Consider the following 14422-nt stretch of genomic DNA (forward strand, 5'->3'; position numbering starts at 1 on the left):
TATTAAAGATTATGATTTAGAAGTGCACTATCATCCGAGCAAGGCTAATGTGGTTGCCGATGCCCTGAGTCGCAAGAGTCATTGTCATTGCCTAATTGTAGAACCTATGCAGCGAACATTGTGTCAAGAGATGGAGCATCTGGATTTACAAATCATAGAACAAGGTTCCCTGTCTAATATTATAGTTGAGTCCACTATCAAAGATCAGATCATTGCTGCTCAATAGAAAAGTAAGGGCATAGCCCATATTAAGGATAAAGTTAGATCTAGGAGACCAACATGTTTCAAGATTGATGAATCAGATGTCATATGGTTCAAGGATAGATTGGTAGTACCCAAGAATCCAGAGCTACGAAAGCAGATTCTTGATGAAGCTCATTCTACAAGATACTCCATTCATCCGGGTAGCAACAAAATGTATCATGATCTGAGAAAGAGATATTGGTGGACCAAAATGAAAATAGAAATAGCTCAATATGTGGCCAAGTGTGATATTTGTCAGAGAGTCAAAGCGGTTCATATGAAGACTGCAGGTCCATTACATTCTTTACCAATTCCATCTTGGAAGTGGGAAGATATCTATATGGACTTCATCGTAGGATTGCCTAGGACATCTGCAGGCTACAATTCAATATGGGTTATTGTTGATCGCCTAACCAAGATAGCTCACTTCCTACCAGTCAGAGATAAATATCGAGCAGAGCAGTATGCAAAGCTTTATCTTGATAGAATCTTCAGTCTGCATGGCGCACCCAAGACCATTGTCTCTGACAGAGGGTCATTGTTTATATCCAAGTTTTGGAAAAGTCTACATGAGTCTTTAGGAACTAAACTTATCCATAGTTCTGCTTATCATCTACAAATAGATGGACAAACTAAAAGGATAAATCAAATTCTTGAAGATATGTTGAGAGCATGTGTCCTTTCCTTTGGTGCTAAATGGGATGAATGCCTTCCCTTAGTTGAATTCTCATATAACAATAGCCATCAAGAGAGCATTAAAATGGCACCATTCGAAGCACTGTATGGCCGTAGATGCCAGACACCTTTAAATTGGTCAGAAGCTAGAGAACGTTGGTTCTTTGGACCGAATGTGGTCAAGGAAGCTGAAGAGAAAGTTAAACTCATACAAGCCAATATGAAGGTAGCTCAATCCCGACAGAAAAGCTATGCTGATAAGAGGAGACGACCGCTAGAATTCAAAGTGGGAGATTATGTCTACCTCAAGGTATCACCAATGAAAGGAGTTCATCATTTTGGGATTCATGGAAAGTTGGTGCCCCGTTATGTAGGTCCTTTTCAAATCCAACAACGATGTGGACCAGTTGCCTATCGCGTCAAGCTACCAGATCACATGTCAGTTGTGCATGATATCTTCTATGTATCTCAGTTAAAGAAATGTCTTCAACTACCTAACCAAGAGATTGACTTTGGTGATGTAGAACTAGAACCTGATTTGACTTATGCTGAGTACCCTATTAGAGTCTTAGATCAGAAAGATTGAGTTACTCGAAGACGTACAATCAAGTTCTACAAAGTACAATGGAATCAACACACTAAAGATGAAGCTACTTGGGAGTCCGAGGATTACTTAGAAGAGAACTTTCCTGACTTCTTCGCTTCTATCTAGTTGCAATACCTTGTCTATGTTGTAACTTGTCTCGTTTGACAACAGAATGGAAAACCCCCTCACTCGCCTTTTGAATAAAGTTATGATGTGTTAGCTTGACACATTTCCTATTCCATTACTTAGCCTTAAGTTTTAAATCTCGGGATGAGATTTCTTTAAGGGGGAAGGGTTGTAACACCTCTGGTGTTTTGACCTAACAATAAAACTTGACATGTCATCATGTGCATTGCAAAGCATTCATAAAGTAGAAAATTTTGAATGCATTCACTAAATAAGCTTTATTTCATAATGTTGTTATTTCATGTGATGTGATTCAAAACCTACAAGGGTCAAAATTCATATGATCATGTGAGGTTATGTGTCATTTGACTCAAATAACCCTAATGGGCCATGTTACTGGTCAAAAATCAAAATTAAAAGTAAAAGGAAGACAAATCAAATTTGAATTCAAATTCAAACTATAAAAGTCCTTTTTGCCCCTTTTGACTAATTCAAAATCCATGTGGAATTTGGGGTTGAGGCAAAAAGCAAAGTTGGAGATTATTTTATGTGGATCAACTTTGGTATTCAAAGTTTTTCAAGTTTACATATAAAATTTGGAGTATGAAATGATTCAAATGTTCAAATGCACCCCAAATTCAAATTTCAAAATGGAGGAAGATTTGAAAATGTTCCTAGAAGCAAAGTTGTAGAGTTTGAAAAATTGAGCAACTTTCATTTTTGGAGATTTTCAACTTCTTTAGAAAAATTGGGAGTAATTTGTAAAATGAACTCAGTGGCAAATCTGTAAATACTTCAAAAATCCAGATAACTACAGGACGTCACCGCCTCACCGCCGGTGTCCTTCTTCAGCATTCCAGGCGCGCCTACGACCGCCCTTGGCTTTGTGCTGGCATAGGGAGCACTCTGCGTGTCGAGTCTGCATGCTCCTGGCCAAGCTATAAGACTCAGACGACGTCATCGGATTTTCTTCCTCCTCTCTGTTTTCTCGACGCCACCGTCTCAACTCCGGTGAGCTTTTCTCGTCTCCTCAGCGCAAGCAAGCCCTGTCAAAGCCATGTTCCAGTTCCGCCTGCTCCTTGCGCATTCGACCGAGCTATTGCTACCACCTAATTTCACCGAGAGCTCGCGGTACACGTTCATCTTCCTCGCGGCCGGCGACATCAATGGAAGCTCCGATTCACCGTGGCTAGTCTCGTCCGGTGAGCCGTTGCCCTTGCTGGTTGGCTCTATGGATTTGTCTCGATGTTGTAGTGCTTATTCCACTCTTGCCTACTCATTTTGCCCACTACAGTCGCCGGAACGCTGTCGTCGATGAGGTCCGCTCCGCCATGATCCCAGTCACCATCGAAACGCGTCACCGTAGCTTCTCCGGTCTCGCCTGTTGCTTCAACATGATCGGGGTGAGCCACTGATGCTTCCTGTACTCTCTATTTCACCGTTACTGGCCTTGTTTCCCTGGTGTAACACTACCGTGCCACCGTGTCCGCCATGGTCGGCGTTAGCTTTGTTCCATGTCGTAATCGACCTCCAAAGTGCCACTGATCGATGCGCCTAGCTCTTGTGAGCATGTTAGTGCTTTGGCCGTCGCTGTTAGACTCACCGATGGCGAATTAGCACCGGTCAGCACCGTCGCAGCACAGTCAATGCCCGAGGTTGGGGATGACAGGTGGGGCCGGCTGTCAGTGAGAGCAAGAGAGAGAATAGTGACTTTTGTTATTTTCTGATTTTGAATAGTGTTGAATCTTTGGAAATTTGTAGGAAAATAATCATAGCTCCAAAAATTCTGAAATTTTGTATGTAGCCTCTATACATGCTATAGTATGGTTTAAAAATTTGAAACTTGAAATTTGAATAAAATTTTAATGTTCAAATATTCAGCCCATTAATTAATAAATGCAATTTCCATGATTTTTGTAGGCCACTGTATAACTCCAAAAATTATGAAATTTGTTTTGGTACACTAATTTGTCATGAGGAAGCTTACATAAAATTTTGAGGTCATTTGGAACAAGTTCATTTTTGGGCTTATTTTCAAATTAATTCAAAAATAAATAAAAGCAAACCCTAAGTGCTTGATTAGTGTTGAATCTTGTTTTGGTCATGTTTTGTGACTAGTAGGGTTTCAAGATTCATTTGGTCAAGTCACATGTGTGGGTCTTGATGGTAGGTTTACAAGTTAGTTTTGTTGGCTTACAACTGTACCGTGAAGAAAAATCATATTCGGGGTGTTTTTATATTTCATGTACCATGACAGCATCATGTTTACATTATCATCATGTTAAAGCATATGTTATCATTTCGTGTAGAATCCAAGAGTGAAACAATTCTAGTTGAGCAAGTTCTGGAAGAATCCCCGGTTGTCACGGGATTCGATAAGTGTGGTATGGATCCGGAACCTGAGATCATCAACGAAGGCAAGCCCCGGTTTAAGCATTAAACCATTACCTTGTTTACTTTGAAAATTTTATCACATATGTTACTTATTGCATTAAGTCGATTAAGTTCAAATGTTACCTACTTGATGCATTGTCTACCTTGTTAATTGTTTATCATCATTGAAGATGTTTTCTTTTAAAAAGCGTAGATTGCTTAGTATGCTTTATGGTAGGCTTTCAAAGTAAAAGTTTCGATACAATCAAAGATGGCATTCTGGCCAAAGAAAGAAAGAAGATAGAATGAACTAGAGACTAGTCGGGTGACTTATCTTGAATGTTGGGTAATGTTGCCGACTATATCGCTTAAAGGCCACTCATTGTGGATCTTCTGAATGAGACACTTTGTAGTACTGGTCATATACTCTAGTAAGCCTACTTCAGCTAATCCGATACTAAGACGAATGCCCATGCACTAGGAGTGGAGAGATGGCGGGAGTAGCGTGTACGCTCGTGGCTAGAATGTGGCCGGATTTGAGGTGTGTTGTGCTCTCGGGTGGCGTGGAGATGGCTTAGTATAGGAGGATCCGGTAGCGAGGTTGATATATGCAAGATTAAGTTCTACATATGTTGTGTGATAATGAATCCCCAGCTAGGACTTGAATCAATTCGAATTGCCGGTGCTCCGCGGATATGGAGACTCGATTCATTACAGAAGCAATGCAGGACTAGTGAATTACTAAAACATGAGAAAAAGAATGGAATGAGAAGGATTGGAATATGGGAAATGTACATTTAGTTTGAGATAATGAACTAAAAGAACTTAGGGGTAAAACTTGAAAATAGGATGAAGAATAGTAAGCTTTTGGCAAAGAACTTTTGAATCTTGCTACATCCTTACCTTGCCCCAAACCCTGCATCTCTGAAAGTCTTACACCTCGTTACATTGGGTTAGTCTTGTTGAGTACCTTTGTACTCAGGGTTTGTTAACCCTTGTTGCAGGTGAGTCACATGTGTAGGCTTGTTTTGGTCCCTACTGCATGTCTGTGTTTGAAGTCAATGACGATGAGGAGTGATGAATGGCCTTTGGACAAGGCACTAGTTTGTATGATAAATAAAGTTAATGTAATATTATCCTGCTACTATGGTTGTATGACACTTATGGTATTGTAAGTTTGAAAACAACTGGTTTGTAAACTATGTTATCTTAAGACTTTTGATATCTTTACTCTGATATATATATTTGAATAAACTATTGTAATCTGCAATGTCTATGATTGGGATCCTGTTTGAAAAGAGAATCGTGGATGATTCGGGTTTCCCAAGGACACCCGATAGACCTATTGAGTTGTTGGGAACTCATGAACGCTATCCGAGGTCTGGTAAGACAACGATAGGTGCACGTGGGCCCGATTCCTTAGGAGGTTCTGCCACAAGTGGTTATTTCTTTTCTTCCATCGTTGGCTTGTGCTTTTGCTATAATTTGGATTGCCTGAACATCACAGTCAAATGCGCACTTCAAATCACTCCGAAGAGAGAGAACACCGTTAGGCCCTAGCATCTTAAGCAATAGGTATGGATAATGTTGTATTGCCATGAATTTTGCTAGTGCTGGGCGCCCGAGGATTGCGTGATATGATGAATCGAAGTCCACGACATCAAATTTGATGAACTTTGTATGGTAGTTTGAGGGAGTCCCAAAATTATCCGGTAGAGTGATTTGTCCAAGTGGCATTGCTGCCGTGTCAGGTACTATGCCATAAAAAGGCATGCTTGTTGGTGTGATCATCCCAGCGAGTTGTAGTCCCATCTTCCTTAGAGTTTCTGAAAAAATGATGTTGAGTCCGGCTCCTCCGTCGATTAGTACTTTCGTGACAATCATACCAGCAATGGTTGGATCTAGAACCAGTGGGTAATGGCCTGTGTTTCCTATACTGGTCCATTAGTCTTCTCTTGAAAATTGAATTGGATACTCTGACCAATTGAGATATCTTAGTGTAGCAGGTTCTGCTGCCATGATGGTTCGTAACACTAGCTTTTCTTGATGTTTGCTTCTGGAATCTGGAACCCCAGCAAAGATTACTGCCACTGTCCCCCTGGATTTTTGGAATCCCTTGTCTTTGTGGTTGTCATCTTCTTTTTTCTGATTATCTTCTTTATTGTTCCCCTTACTATCTTTTCTTGTGTATCTTTCATTGAAGGTGTAGCAATTTCTAATGTTGTGCTTTCCATTAGGGTGCAAGGGGCAACGTATGTTCTCAATATCGTCATATCTTCTGGGCTTTGAAAACTTCTTTGATTTGTTAGCCATTGCTACTGTGTTGTCTAGACTACATTTTCTTTCCTGATGTCTGTTGTTTCGAGGATTTTGCCTGTCCGGGTTGTCTCTGTTATTTCTATCAGAGAATCTTTCTCATGTCTTTTCCTCTATAGTAATCATCTTTTCCACTGTTCATCTGAATTCTTCATTATTTCTTGTATTTTCTTTGCAGAAGTCTTGAAATTGTCACCTAGCTATGATTCCATGAGAGAAAGCTTCGATTACTTCTCGTTGTGTGATGTCATGTACTTGAGCTCGTAGTTCGCCAAATCGTCGATAGTAATTTCTGAGACTTTCACCTCCTTTCTGTTTGAGTCCTTTTAACTCTGCGTGGGTGATTGGTAGGGATGAAAATGGTACGGATATTTTCTGACCGTATTCGAAACTGAATCCGTTTAGAGAGGTTGAGATCTATCTGTATCTGAGTCTGGATATCCAACATTCGATACAGTATCCATATCCAAATACTCAAATCGCATATTTATGATGTCGATATCCAATCATATCCTATCCGACATAGTTGACACTATCCGTATTTGAATCCGAATTCGGACAGAAATATAAAAACAAATATAATATTGATAATATCCGTCCGTATCCGATCCGTTTTCATCCCTAGTGATTAGGTGTGTAATAATACCTATGAAATTTTCACAGAAAGCTTTGCAAGTCTTCCCAATTTCTGATTGATCCCGGATTCAATTTGTCAAACCATTGAAGCGGCATGGTTTCTAGGGCCATGGGAAAGAACAAGGTCTTGATGTCATCGTCTCCTCTGGCCAATTCAATTGATTGCGAGTAAATCCTGAGCCATTGCTTTGGTTTGGTCTTGCCATCATACTTGGAGTGGTTGGATGGCTTGAACTTATAAGGTAGTCGTATTGAAACAAGTCTGTTTGCAAAACAGGGGAATCTATCATGCATTCTGGCTTCTGTGTATTCTGATTCAGCGCTCCCTTCTTGCCAACTGTTGTCTTGGTGAGAGTAGTTTTGTGTGGCTGTCCGAGTAGGCACCTTGCTTCTGGCCTTTCTTGGTTGTTTGACTCGGTCATTTTGACTATGATTTCTTCTACTTTCTCTATTGTGACTTCCACTTGGTCCAAGTCTCTCAAAAGCAGATTTCCTTTGATTTTGATCTTCTTGCTCATGAGATGTTGACCTATCAGGTAGTCTTGAGTGGGCCCTTCCATCGTGCGTCCTTAGGACTATTGATCGGAAGAAGTCCCAGAGTTGCTCTTGTTTTTCATTGGGATGTGAAGTCGCCCTGAGTTCTTCTAGCGCTTCTTGGATCTTATCATAGGGTGTATTCACTGCTCGTCCTTCTTTGACCTCTCGCTCTGATTTTCTTCTATTATACTTGGCTAGGTCTGACTCATATTTGGTCCAAGTGTCCTTTCGCTGCTTAGCACGGCATTGACGTCCTTGTTTCAATTTGTTCTTTCTCTCTCTGGCTTGCCTCTGACTCTCAGTCTCACCATCGTGCCCCTAGATAAATGGTGATATGTTGGATTCGGATTCATCTGAAGACCTGACGTCGGGTGCTTCTAGGGGGGACCAATGGTGATCGAGGGCGGTGAATCATTAATACTTCTCTAGCGTGAGTTGTTCTATCATCGTCTTTGGTTTCCGTAATGCCAGAGTTGTTAATAACTTTAGTAGAGGCTTCAAGGTCATAGATCGAGTCTCCTTCTTGGTAGGGTAGAGCTGTTGTTGTCGTGTTGTCGACTAGTTGGGTGCTGCTATCCTCAAGAACGGAACCTGGCCAGTGGACGATGCAGTCTTGAGATGTTATAGTTAAGACGAGACCTTCCTGGGCTCCTTTTAGTGGCATTCTAAGCACGGGATAGGTAGATCCTTCGGGTCATGTCTGATAAGATGTTGCCATGTTGTGGAGTCCGAACGGAAGAGGACCCAACTTCTTTGAAGTACTCTAAGTGTACTTCAAGTAGTATTCTTGATAGGTTGATGTCGTATTTCGGAGCCTTGTTAGAAAAGAACTTGGTTTTTTGAAAGAACTCGGATAAGACTCTGTTTCAAATGGAACCTGAGTTTGAATCAGATGTGTGAAGTCACGAAATCTGAGTTAGATTGGACATCACGAGCTGCACGAATCTTCCAGCAAGCTGATTTATCGTTGTCGCCGAAATGGAAAAGTCCTGATGATGATCTGAATCTTCGAGGAGACAGCCTTGGAGCTTGCCATCGTTGCCTACCTCATAGATCCATGAACCGAAGATGAAGGTTGATCCCTTTGAGAAGATCATGTTGTCGAGGTCCATCGAGCTCTCGGATGCAAATTCACCGAATTTCCCTACCTGGCGTGCCAGCTGTCGATGTTTTACCACCTATAGCCTACCTCGAGGGTCCCTGGGGCAGTATGTTTGGGCTTCGGCGTATGCAAAACTCGACAGTTAACGCAAGAGACAATCGATTTATCCTGGTTTGGACCCTCGATCTTCGATCGAGTAATAGCCCTACGTCCAGTCGGCATTAGCCTTTGCATTGGATTGATCGTAAAGTGTTGTGTTGTATAATTATTCTCTGAACCCCCAATCCAAGGAGCCCTACCCTCCTTTATATAGTCAGGAGGCTAGAGTCCCAGTCAATTTACAATGAGAGTTCCTAGTAGGATTACAGAGTAATACTACTACTAAGATTATAGAGAAAGAAACCTAGTTAGACTAGTTCTTCCTTCCGTGCGGGGTATCCCGTGGGTTCCGCTCTGATACTACATCAATGAAGAAGTATATGTTGAGCAACCTCCCAGTTTTGAAGATGACAAAAAGCCCAACCATGTGTATAAATTGAAGAAGGCATTGTATGGATTGAAACAAGCACCTAGAGCATAGTATGAGAGGTTGAGGGACTTCCTACTCTCAAAAGGGTTCATGATGGGCAAGGTTGACACCACACTTTTCACCAAGAAGATTGGAAATGACTTGTTTGTGTTGCAAATCTATGTTGATGACATTATATTTGGATCAACCAATCATGACTTTTGTAAAGAGTTTGGGAAGATGATGGCTAATGAGTTTGAGATGTCCATGATTGAAGAGTTAAGTTACTTCCTTGGTCTTCAAATCAAGCAATTGAAGAATGGTACATTTGTGAGTCAAGTCAAGTACATCAAAGATATGCTCAAGAAGTTTGGCATGAATGAAGCAAAGGCCATAAGTACACTAATAGGAATAAATGGCAATTTAGATAGTGATGCAAGTGGTAACATGGTTGATTAAAAATTGTATTGGTCTATGATTGGAAGCCTACTCTATGTGACCATATCAAGGCCGGATTTTATGTTTAGTGTATGCATGTGTGCAAGATTTCAAGCCTCACCTAGAGAAAGTCATTTGAAGGCTACAAAGAGAATATTGAGGTACTTGAAGCATACATAAAATATTAGTTTGTGGTATCCCAAAGGAGCAAAGTTTGAGCTAGTTGGTTACTCTGACTCTGATTATGCGGGATGCAAGATTGAAAGGAAGAGCACCTCAGGCACTTGTCAATTGTTGGGAACACCACTTGTTTCGTGGTCATCAAAGAAGTAAAATAGTGTTGCATTATCAACCGCCAAAGCTGAATATATATCCGTCGGTAGTTGTGCACAAATTCTTTGGATGAAGGCCACCTTGAATGACTTTGGAATCAAATTCAAGAAAGTGCCATTGCTATATGACAATGAGAATGCTATCAAGATCACCAACAATCCGGTTCAACATGCAAGAACAAAGCACATTGATGTCTGTCACCATTTTATTAGAGATCATCAACAAAAGATGACATTTGCATTGAGAGTGTAGGCACCGAAGATCAACTTGCCGACATATTCACCAAGCTATTGGATGAGAAGAGGTTTGCAAGCTAAGGAATGAGTTGAACATATTGGATTTCTCAAATATGAGTTGATGCACCCCCACTTATATGACATGCCTCTCCTTCAAGCAATCCAAGATAAAAGTTGATTGCCATGCATACATCCTTTGCTAAGGACTTGTTTAGTGCATCTAGTCATTCCTCATGTTTAATAGGCTCATTCATAAAAATCAAATGAATTTGATGCTTGTATGGTACCACTATTTCTTCTATGCTAGACTCGATCTAGTGGTAGCATATGACATGTTTGTGGGCTTGTGAACCTAGCGTTTGATCTAGAACATAAGCTACAAGTGTTTAACTCAACATGGTACAAGATAACCCTTATTTGGAGGTGTGAAGAAGCTTGTCCTTGGATCAAACCGAGTTAAATATCTTTGGCAAATGATCTAGATTGAACCAAATTTGAGAAAATGATTATCACCCCATTGATTGACATTGGTAATCTTAACCTATCTAAAACTGAACCTTTGTGGTCACTGATGACAAAAGGAGAGAGAAACAAAGATATAAAGTGATAGGGGGAGAAGTAATCACTAAGGGGAAGAAGTATGACAAAGAAAAGGGATCAATTAAAATTAAAATTTGAGCATACAAGTAGGGGGCAGCAAGCTCATAAACTTGATTGATGCATTTGAATGTGCATTTCATATGGTTGCTTCCATAGAACATGTTTTAAATTAAAATTCCATGCTTGTGTGGTGTATGCTAGTTATAGGTTTAAATGATGAAATGAAAAATTAGCATGCATAGGTTGAGTAACTAGACTTATGTTTATATTTTAAAAACTAGACCCTTGCTTCTAATGTTGATCTCATAGGGTATTCTAGTTTTTGTGTATGTCTAAGTTACTAATAGTGCTAAGGATGGTATATTTGGTGCACTCCGATTGGTATCACGCTTTAAAGGTCCATCTCTTATACCTTAGCATCATTTGGAAGACATTACTTCCCCACAACTAGCATACACTTGTGCATGAATGGAACAAAATAGAACGTTCATTCAGAGCCTTAGATGGTGATGAGACAAGGAAGGCAGTGGTGGAGAAGTGGGTGGGAGCAGGAGAAGCAATAGTGGTGCAACTTCAGCGGGAGCAACCAAGCTATGGTCACCATCTCTCTGCTCTGATAAGATTGTAGTGAATCAACCAAAAAAGAGCCAATGCAGTAGCAAAGAAGAGGCCATGCTTCATCAACGACCACGATAGCCTCCGCAATGCATCCAACCTCTCCCTCCCTATCGATGCCTACCTCGGCGACACGCTCTGTATCAACACGTAGTCAAGCAGTGATTCTTGAGGAGGGGCAATGCTCTACATTTCTGCTTTGATGAGGGAGGGGACCATCCTGAGGTAGAGCAACATCTATTACTACAGCGTCTACATCATGGATTCATGGCCGTCGCTAGGGCCATCTACACATGGTGGAACAACAACCAGGACCGCGAGGGAAGGGATTGGTTCGAGTTTCGGCACAGCTAGCACCGGACGCCCTGACATAAGCCAGCGTCCGGACGCACCTACTGTCCATTCGATCTGAGTCATGATACACAGCCCACGCGAGAGCGTGCGGTGCATCCGCGTCACTCGCGGTGGCCTGTCCTCCTTCCGAACTCCACGCACCATCCTCCATCCGAACTCCGACGCTGCGTTCTTCAGTGACCGTCGGCCCTAGCCCTAGCGTGCCCCACCTGGTAGCCCCATCCCTATCCTCGGCATGCCCCTTGTCCCCCACCACGCCCCTATCCCTCTTCCCCACCGCGTCCCTATTCCCCCACCACATCCCTATTGAAAGCTCTAGTTTGGTTTTGGTGAATTGATGAAACCCTAAGTGCTAACCTAGTTTATCAAAGTGATCATGAGATAGGTAGGACTATTCCAAGTGGTGGAGCAATAGTGAAGATCATGATGATGGTGTGACCATGGTGTTTCGCAGTGGGTTTCGCTTGTTACTCTTGGTGGTTGTCGCCACCTAGACAGCTTGGTGCAACAAGGATTGTCGAGCGGAGGAAGGTGCTTGTCTCTGGCTCCGATCGTGGTGATTGTGAAGGCTTCTTGACCTTTCCCCGGTGAAGAGCCAAAAGGTACTCTAGTGGATTGCTCATGGCTTGTGTGATCCTCATCTTGTGTTGGTTATGCGGCACCCAGTTGTGGGTTTGGCGTGTGATGCCAATTAGCGCGTGAACCTCCAAGTGAGTGAATCACCAAAATGAGGACTAGCTTACCGGCAAGCAAGGGAACCTCGGTAAAAAATATTGTGTCATCTTGTCCAAGGATTTCTTGGTATTCATTGTGATTGATTGTTGTCATCTTGTGATTGGCTCTATCCTCGACACGGCGGTATAAACATCACATCCCCTACCTTGTATTTACATTTCTAGTGTTGCTTCGCTCTTTAGTGTAGTTAGTCTTGAGAGCAAGCTTATGTCGAGTTTAGTGGTTAGTGAGGCTCTTTAGTTAGTCTTTGAGAGCTCACTTAGTGTAGTGACATAGCCTTTATGTGGATAGAGACTATAGATGCTAGAATTGTGGTAGGTGGCTTGCATTTTTAGTAGGCTAGCGCAACATTCGCTTCACCTCATATTTGTCTAACCGGTTTGTTAAGTGTTATTGTAAAAAAATTTATAGGCTATTCATCCCCCATCTAGCTATTAGGACCTTTCACCTGTCCCAAGAGCATGAAACACTTCAAGTGCAACATCACAAAAAATATGTAAACTATGTAATGCAACATCGGAAAATAAATACTTCGCAAAACTATGTAGTGCAACATAAAAAATTATGTACTGCAACATCAAAAATATGTACTGCAGCATCGAAAAATTATGTACTGCAACGTCGCAAAATCAACCATGAAACCAGGAAATGGAAATTTATCAAAATGACCTTTCAATGCTACAACATTTAAAAAATGTAATTTCAACAATTAAAATCCCCTATTGCAACAATCCTAACATTAGAACTCCCTTCCTGCAACACATGAATCACCCTATTACAACATTTGAAAATCATCTGCTGCAACATCCCAAAAATCACCTTACAACACGGAGAAACAGCAAAAGGTGTACAAACAACAAAGGGATGAGTTCGAGGTGCAGGCTGCTCCGGCCCCTGGCCCATCACCTTCGAGCTCGCCGAAGGGAGTAGGGAATAGGACCCCAGAGCTCGTCGGAACCCTAGCCACCACTGCGTCCCTCAGATCCAGTGGAGGGGGAGGGCTCAGATCCAGAGGAGGACCGACCTACCTCATTGGAGTCGGCGCTGTCATCCTCATCACCGGCGGGGGAGCGGGAGCCGGGTCGCTGGGGAGCGTGCGGTCACAATGGAGGTCACAGAGGGGGGAGGGAAGGAAGAAGGGAGCGCCGGTGGGCGGGGCCGCAGTGAGTATGTAGTGCGACATAAAAAATTATATACTACAGCATCGAAAATATGTACTACAGTATCGAAAAATTATGTACTGCAACGTCGCAAAATCAACCATGAACACATGGAAATGGAAACTTATCAAAATCACCTTTCAATGCTGCAACATTTTAAAAAAAAAGGTAATTTCAACAATTAAAATCCCCTATTGCAACAATCCTAACATTAGAACTCTCTTTCTGCAACACATGAATCACCCTATTGCAATATTTGAAAATCATGTGTTGCAACATCCCAAAAATCCCCTTACAACACAGAGAAACAGCAAAAGGTGTACAAACACGAGTCACGTATCATCCGGACGCGAGTTGGGGACGGACGTCCTCATAGAATCATTATCATTCGAGTTTTGTAAAGGTGGACTAACAATTAGTCAACATGCAAGTTTGAGACCTAAAACCTGCAACAATAGATTTATGCTCTTCTAAGAAGACATTTTTTTACCAATTAACAATATGGATCAAAATCTTTCCTGTTTAACTTATTCTTAGTCAACATACACTTATCAGTTTTGAATGGAATAATTTACAACATGACCTTTTTCATTTTTTATTAATTAAAGCAAGTTAATAATAAATCGTTTGCATTTTATAATCGGCAGTGCTAGCGCCCGAACGTCCGAATGGATGCCCATGCCTGCACTCTCCCCCCCCCCCCCCCCCCCCCCCCGTGCACCTGCATCCCGTGCCCGCCTACGCGGGGCTCGCGCTGCTCGACCTGCCCGACTACACATGGGGAGTCCACACTCGCGCCCTCTCCGCTTCTCACACGCATTCACGCAGCCAACAGGTGGCTACGCCAGC

The sequence above is a fragment of the Miscanthus floridulus genome, chromosome 8, assembly GCF_019320115.1.
Source record: "Miscanthus floridulus cultivar M001 chromosome 8, ASM1932011v1, whole genome shotgun sequence".
NCBI lineage: Eukaryota > Viridiplantae > Streptophyta > Magnoliopsida > Poales > Poaceae > Miscanthus > Miscanthus floridulus.